This window comes from Acomys russatus, chromosome 13, assembly GCF_903995435.1.
Source record: "Acomys russatus chromosome 13, mAcoRus1.1, whole genome shotgun sequence".
In the NCBI taxonomy this organism is placed as follows: domain Eukaryota; kingdom Metazoa; phylum Chordata; class Mammalia; order Rodentia; family Muridae; genus Acomys; species Acomys russatus.
Window position 1 is genome coordinate 19,681,612 of NC_067149.1, and position 8,223 is coordinate 19,689,834.

Sequence of the window (8,223 nt, forward strand, 5' to 3'; positions counted from 1 at the left end):
TTCAGTATTTGCATTCTCATACATCATGCTCAGTTTTAATGCCTGTCTGGTCTCAGGATCTGGTATGGCTCTAACCAGAGCTGAACCCAATCTTTGTAAGAATTCCATGGAGGCTTCTCTGGGGCCTTGAAATAGCTGAGTAAATGAAGTGGTTGTTTTACCAGGCTCCTCAACCATGTCCCAATCTCTTAAGGCTGCAACATGACATTGTTTGATTACTGCATCTTCAGATCAGGTTTGTTCTCTTAAGTCAGCATAACGCCCTTCACCAGGCAACTGATATTTAACAACATTTATCCCCCTTCTTATATTTTGTTGTTCTATTCTCCTGGTTTCGTTTCTCCACCATGATAGCCACTGTAACTGCTGAGTGGCTTCTAACACAGCTGACACCAATCCCTTCCAATCTTGGAGAATAAGTTTATGCTGCATAGCCCAGTTACTTAACATTCGTTTAACAAAAGATGTATGCATTCAATATTGTACAATAGCCTCTTTAAAATGCTTTAAATCTAGCATATCTACTGGACACAATACCATCTCATGATAAGCCTCACCACCATCATTAGCAGGGATATGTTGCACAAAGACTGGAAAAGCTGATGGTGTCTGTGTAGGCCTAGAGAATTACCTTATTAGAGCACTTGTCTCCAAAGCCCTTTTGGCTTGTCTGCTTTGCTGTTCCTCTAGAATCTTTACAGCCTCTCTGGCTTTCCATTTTTCTCAGCCTTCTTCTGCACACTGATACTCTGACCACCTGGCATGTGGAGCAGGGCAGTGTGGTAACTGTGGGAAACACTGACTCCCAGTTAGCAGGCATTTTTCCCTACCAATTGTGCTTTTTGTTTTCCAAATGCTTCAATCTAAACCCACAAATTCTCTAGTTGTATAGCCAACTCTGCAATCCTTTCCAGAACAATAGAATTTATGACCCTTCCAATTTTTGTATCTTATTGGTTTTTTCAAATCTTTTTAGAAGTATAATACAGTTAAAAGACAAAGAAAAGACAAAAAATTCCCTCTGGGTATAAAGCAGGAAGGAACTTTGCAACAGCAGCTGTGATTTTGCTGACAGCCTGAAACAGCATCTCTATATCTTCAAACCTGTGTCTTCCTCTGCAATATTAGAAGTTAAGTTACCCATTGTGCCCAAAGCATGTTGGGCACCACCGGTAGGCTTCAACCTTTTTCAAACCTACTTTATTTTAGGTTCTTTAATTCTTACACCTCCCTTCCAACCCACCTACCCTAGATAAGAAAGAAAAGAGGTTAGTGGGAACAGAAGTAGACCGTTTTGGACTCAGTTCCTAGAAGCAATTCCCTTGGCATAGTCGGCAGGATTTCAGCAAACCAGCAATTCAACGAAAGTTCCTGCTAGAACCTGGAACAGCAGCCAGAATCTGGAGGCCTGAAGCAGTCTCTGAAGCATCATGAAGTGGAGCAATGAGCAACCAAACAATACCAAGACCCAAAAAAAGCCCCAGCCTCCAGTTTGAGCATATATACATATATATATTCACACTCTGTACTAAGATGTACTTCAGCTGGCAGAAAACCAAGCCCCTACATGAGGTGGTTCACCTTCTAGTGGATAAACATCACCTCTTCTCACAAGTCTGTTCCTCATCCCACATATGGGATAAAACAAAAATATGTTTACATCCACTGCACTGCAGTTCTGCCTTTTTTACCTCGGCAGTGTAGGGAATGCAATCTCTGATAGAGACAGCCCTACAGATGGCTCTAACAAAGGGAGACTCAGGTTTCTCTTGATAATTTCTCCTTTTATGATTATTCTGTTTTCCTGGTGTGTTCACTATGACTTATTTTTCTTTTTTAAATTTTATTAATTTATTCATACATCTCGATTGTTAACCCTTCCCCTATTTTCTCCCATTCTTCCCTCCCTCCCACTTCCCCCCTTCTCCCTTCCCCTATGTCTGTGATTGAGGGAGACCTCCTTCCCTATATATGCTCTTAGAATATCGAGTCTCTTCTTGGTAACTTGCTATCCTTCCTCTGAGTACCGCCAGGCCTCCCCATCCAGGGGACGTGGTCAGAAAAGGGGCACCAGAGTTCGTGTGAGAGTCAGATCTCACTCTCCACTCAATGGTGGAGAATATCATGTTCATTGGCTAGGTCCTGGTAGGGGTTTGAAGCTTACTGCCTATATTCTCCTTGGCTGGTGCCTTAGTTTGAGGAGGACCCCAGGACCCAGATCTGCCTGTTATAAAGTTTTTATTGTAGATTTCCAGAACCCTGTGGGTCCTACTATTTCCTCATTCTTCCATGCTACTCTTGCCTAGAGTCTCAATAGGATGTCCTCTCTTCTGACCCACTTTTTTGGTAAGTAAAGTTTTTCATGGTACGTATCCCTTGGACTAGTGTTTTGATATAAGTGAGTATATACCATTTGTCTCTTTTTGCTTCTGGGTGAACTCACTCATTATGATAATTTCTAGATCACTCCATTTGTCCACAAATTTCGGGAATTCCTTGTTTTTAATAGCTGAGTAGTATTCCATAGTGTAAATGTACCACAGTTTCTCAGTCCATTCTTCTTCTGAGGAACACTTCAGCTGTTTCCATGTTCTGGCTATTATGTATAAAGCGGCTATGAACATGGTTGAGCCTATGTCCCTGTTGTGTGGTAGGGCATTTTCTGGGTATATTCCAAGGAGTGGGATAGCTGGGTCTTGAGGACGCCCTATTCCCATTTTTCTGAGAAAGCGCCAGATAGCTTTCCAAAGTGGTTGTACTAGTTTGCATTCCCACCAGCAATGAAGGAGTGTTCCTCTTTCTCCACATCCTTGCCAGCATGTGGTGTCATTTGAGTTTTTGATCTTAGCCATTCTGATGGGTGTAAGATGGAATCTCAGTGTCGTTTTGATTTGCATTTCTCTGATGACTAATGAGGACGAGCATTTCTTTAAGTGTTTCTCGGCCATTTGATATTCCTCTGCTGAGAATTCTCTGTTATGTTCTAAGCCCCATTTCGCAATTGGGTTGTTTTGTTTTGTGGTGTTTAATTTCTTGAGTTCTTGAAGATCTTTTCCCAGTCTGTAGGCTGTTGCTTTGTTCTACTGACAGTGTATCCTGCCTTAAAGAAGCTTCTCAGCATCATGAGGTCCCATTTATTAATTGTTGACATTAAGGCCTGGGCTGTTGGTATACTGTTCAGGAAGTTGTTTCCTGTGCCTATGTGTCCCAGGCTCTTCCCCACTTTTTCCTCTAACTGAATTAATGCCTCTGGTTTTAAGTTGAGATCTTTAATCCACTTGGACCTGAGTTTTGTGCAATGACAAATAAGGGTCTAATTGCATTTTTCTACATGTAGACATCCAGTTAGACCAGCACCATTTGTTGAAGATGCTATCCTTTTTCCATTGAATAGATTTGGCTTCTTTGTCAAATATCAAGTGAGCAAATGTGTGTGGATTCATCTCTGGATCTTCAATTCGATTCCATTGATCCACCAGCCTATTGCTTTGCCAGTACCATGCTGTTTTAATTACTGTTGCTCTGTAGTACAGTTTGAGATCAGGTATGGAGATTCCTCCGGAGGATCTTTTATTGTATAGGATTGTTTTTGCTATTCTGGGCTTTTTATTTCTCCATATGAATTTGAGAATTGATCTTTCAATATCTTCAAAATATTTTGTAGGTATTTTGATAGGTATTGCATTGAATCTGTACATTGCTTTTGGTAAGATGGCCATTTTTACTATGTTGATTCTTCCAATCCATGAACAAAGTAAATCCCTCCATCTTCTAATGTCATCTTCAATCTCTTTCTTCAGTGGTTTGAAGTTTTTTTCAAATAAGTCCTTCACTTGCTTGGTTAGAGTTACTCCTAGATATTTTATATTGTTTGTGGCTATTGTGAAGGGAGTAGTTTTCCTAATTTCTTCCTCTGCCTGTTTGTCATTTGTATACAGGAAAACTACTGACTTTTTTGAATTTATTTTGTATCCTGCCAATTTGCTGAAGGTGTTTATCAGCTGTAGGAGTTCTGCGGTGGAATGTTGGGGGTCACTTATATACACTATCATTTCATCTGCAAATAGGGATAATTTGACTTCTTCCTTTCCCATTTGGATCCCCTTGATCTCCGTTTGGTGTCTTATTGCTCTGGTTAGAACTTCAAGAACTATATTGAAGAGATATGGGGACAGAGGGCAGCCTTGCCTGGTTCCCGATTTCAGAGGGATTTACTTGAGTATCTCTCCATTTACTTTAATGTTGGCTGTTGGTTTGCTGTATATAGCCTTTATTATGTTTAGAAAAGTGCCTTGTATTCCAGATCTCTCCAGAACTTTAAACATAAATGGGTGTTGGAATTTGTCAAATGCTTTTTCTGCATCTAAAGAGATGATCATGTGGTTTTTCTCTTTCAGTTTGTTTATATGGTGGATTACATTGATGGATTTTCATATGTTAAACCATCCCTGCATGCCTGGAATGAAGCCTACCTGGTCATGGTGAATGATGTCTTTTATATGCTGTTGTATTTGCTTTGTGAGTATTTTGTTGAGTATTTTTGCATCAATGTTCATAAGAGAAATTGGTCTGAAATTCTCTTTTTTTGTTGGGTCTTTGTGAGGTTTAGGTATCAATGTGACTGTGGCCTCATAGAAGGAATTTGGTAATATTTCGTCCATTTCTATCTTTCGGAATAGCTTGGATAGTATCGGTATTAGCTCCTCTTTGAAGGATTGGTAGAATTCTGTGCTGAAACCATCTGGCCATGGGCTTTTTTTGGCTGGGAGACTATCAATGGTTGCTTCTATTTCTATAGGCAAAATAGGACTATTTAATTTTTTTATCTGGTCTTGGCTCAATTTTGGCAGATGGAATCGGTCGAGAAATTTGTCCATTTCCCTTAAATTTTTGAATTTTCGGCATGAATGTCTTTAAAGTAGGTTCTTACGATTCTTTGTATTTCTTTGGTGTGTGTTGTTATGTCTCCCTTTTCATTTCTGATTTTGTTAATTTGGATAGTGTTTTTCTGTCTTTTAGTTAGATTGGCTAACGGTTTGCCTATCTTGTTAATTTTCTCAAAGAACCAGCTCTTGGTTTTGTTGATTCTTTGGATTGTTCTCTTTGTTTCTAATTTATTGATTTCAGCCCTGAGTTTGATTATTTCTAGGCATCTCCTCCTCTTGGGTGTTTCTGCTTCTTTTTTTTTTTCTAGAGCTTCCAGATGTGTTGTTGTTTATGTGGGCTGATTCCATTTTCTTTTTAAAGGCACTTAGTGCTATGAATTTTCCTCTTAGCACTGCTTTCAATGTGTCCCACAAATTTGGGTATGTTGTTCCATCATTTTCATTGAATTTCAGGAAGTCTTTTATTTCTTCCCTTATTTCTTCCGTGACTCATGTGTCATTAAGTAGAAAGTTGTTTAGTTTCCATGTGTTAGTATGCTTTTTGTTATTTCTGCTGCTGTTGAAGTCCAGCCTTAGACCATGGTGATCTGATAAGATACAAGGTATTATTTCAATCTTCTTGTATCTGTTGAGGTTTGCTTCGTGACCAACTATGTAATCAATTTTAGAGAACGTTCCATGGGGTGCTGAGAAAAAGGTATACTTCTTAGCGTTTGGGTGGAAAGTTCTGTAGATATCTGTTAGATCCATTTGAGTCATGACATTGGTTAATGAGGTTATTTCCCGGCTTAGTTTTTGAATCAAAGACCTATCCTTGAGTGAAAGTGGGATGTTGAAGTCTCCCACTATTAATGTGTGGGTATCGACAAGTGGGGCAAGCTTTGTTAATAACTCTTTCACAAATGTGGGTGCCCTTGTATTCAGAGCATAGATGTTCACAATCATGATGTCTTCTTGGTTGACTTTACCTTTAACGAGTACGAAGTGTCCATCCTCATCTCTTTTGATTAATTTTGGTTGAAAGTCTATTTTATTAGATATTAGAATAGCTACCCCAGCTTGTTTCTTGTGACCATTTGCTTGGACTATTTTCCCCCAACCTTTTACTCTGAGGCAATGTCTGTCCTTGTGGTTGAGATGTGTTTCTTGAATGCAGACGAATGTTGGGTCATGTTTATGCATCCACTCCGTTAGTCTGTGTCTTTTTATTGGAGAATTGAGACCATTGACATTGAGAGAGATTAATGACCAGTGATTGCTAAGTCCCTTCATATTTGTTATTTGTAACAGTTAAGATTTTGTGAGGTTGTGATTTTGCAATGGTATAGTTACCTATTTCCTATATAGCTTTGGTTGTAGTTTGACCAGTTGGGGGTGGAGTTTTCCTTCTAATAACTTCTGAAAAGCCAGATTTGTGGCTAGGTACTGTTTGAATTTGTTTTTGTCATGGAATAACTTGTCTTCTCCATCAATTGTTATTGATAATTTTGCTGGATATAGTAGTCTTGCCTGGTATCTGTGTTCTCTTAGGGTTTGCAGAACTTCTGTCCAGGCCCTTCTGGCTTTCATGGTCTCTGCTGAGAAGTCAGGAGTAATTCTGATAGGTTTGCCTTCATATGTTACTTGGCCTTTTTCTCTTGCTGCTTTTAATATTTTTTCATTGTTCTGTATATTTTGTGTTGTTATTATTATGTGGTGGGAAGATTTTCTTTTCAGGTCTATTCTATTTGGTGTTCTGTAGGACTCTTGTATGCTCGTATGCATCTCCTTATTCAAATTGGGGAAATTTTCTTCCATTATTCGATTAAAGATATGTTGAGGGCTGTGGAGTCATCTATCTTCTCTTTCCTCTATCCCTATTATTCTCAAGTTTCATCTTTTCATGTTGTCTTTTAATTCTTGAATGCTCTGTGTCAGAAACTTTTCAGATTTAGCATTTCCTTGGATGGTTATTTCCAGTTCTGCAATTGTATCTTCAAGTCCCAATATTCATTCTTCCATTTCTTGCAATCTGTTAGATAAGGCCACCTCTGAGATGCTTGCTTTCTTTTCTGATGCTTCTTGATCGCGTTTTTCTTCCGTGTGTTCGTTTATGATAGCTTCCATCTTTATCTTCAGGTCTTGAACTGTTTTAATGATTTCCTTAATCTGGTTATTTGTATTTTTCTGAAATTCTTCAAATGCCTCTTTATATGACTCTTAAATCTTCAGCCTTCTTGTTTGCCTCTTCCTGCATTTGTTTACAGATTTTATTTGTTTCTTCCCTTATCATCCTACTTACTAAGGACTTGAGGTCATTTTCTTGTATATCAATTGTTGTTGGGTTCTCCAAGTTATTTTCATTGGAATTGCTTGGATCTGGAGATGCCAACCTGTTTTGGTTTTTGTTAGCGTTCTTTCGCTGTCCTCTTATCATTTTTGTGACTCTGGTGTTGGGAGGTGGTTTGTAGTGACCTTCCCTGTTTGAGAGTGGATAGTTGATGCCTGATTATAGGTAGGGTGCCCTTGCCTGTGGGGATCAGGGAGTATTTCCCTGGGCCAGGCAGGTGATTCATGTTCTACTCCTGGAGATTTTCCTCAACACCTTAGCCTCCAGGCTGAGTCATGCAAAGTAGGTTTCTGTTTGGGCCTTTTCACCTTACTGGGGCAATTCAGAACAGCAGTTTTGGACTTTAGAGTAAGGTCAGCACATAAGCTCTCTGGTTGTATAGGTTGATCCCAGCTGTCTGTCCTTCCTGTTGCTTTGTAGCCAAGATCCCAGGTGGATCAGGTCTTCTGGGCTGCAGCTGTCTTTTAGCTCTGCCTCTATACTCTGTAGTTGTGTGCAGCCTCTCCCATGAATTTGGGAGTTCTTGCTGGGTCTGCAGGAGCTGACCCAGCTAGGATCTGCCTGTTGGAGATTACAGGATCAGTGCCTGGTGGGCCTGAGACAATATGGTTTCAGGCCACTAGCAGTATCCAAGGAGGCAGCAATTTCCATGCCCCTGTAAGCCAGGACACTCCCAGATTGCTTTATATCAGCAATTAGACCCTGCAAGCACAACCCATGGCTCCCTGTATCATGGGAGGTCCTGTCATGCCCGCAAGAATGGACCCAGCTAGGTTCTCTGATTTGGGGAGTGCCGTGTCAGTGCCGGCAGCCCAGGTGGGCAGCTGGTGACAATGGCAATTCAGACCACTGGTGGGAATCCCCTGTATCTTCTCTTTCCACCAGTGAAAGCCAGGGTACTCCCCTCTGGCTGCAGGTCAGAAGTTAGGCCCTGCAAGAACAACCCATGGCTCCCTGTATCGTGTGAGGTCCTGATGTGTGCCTGCAAGAATGGATGCAGCTAGGATC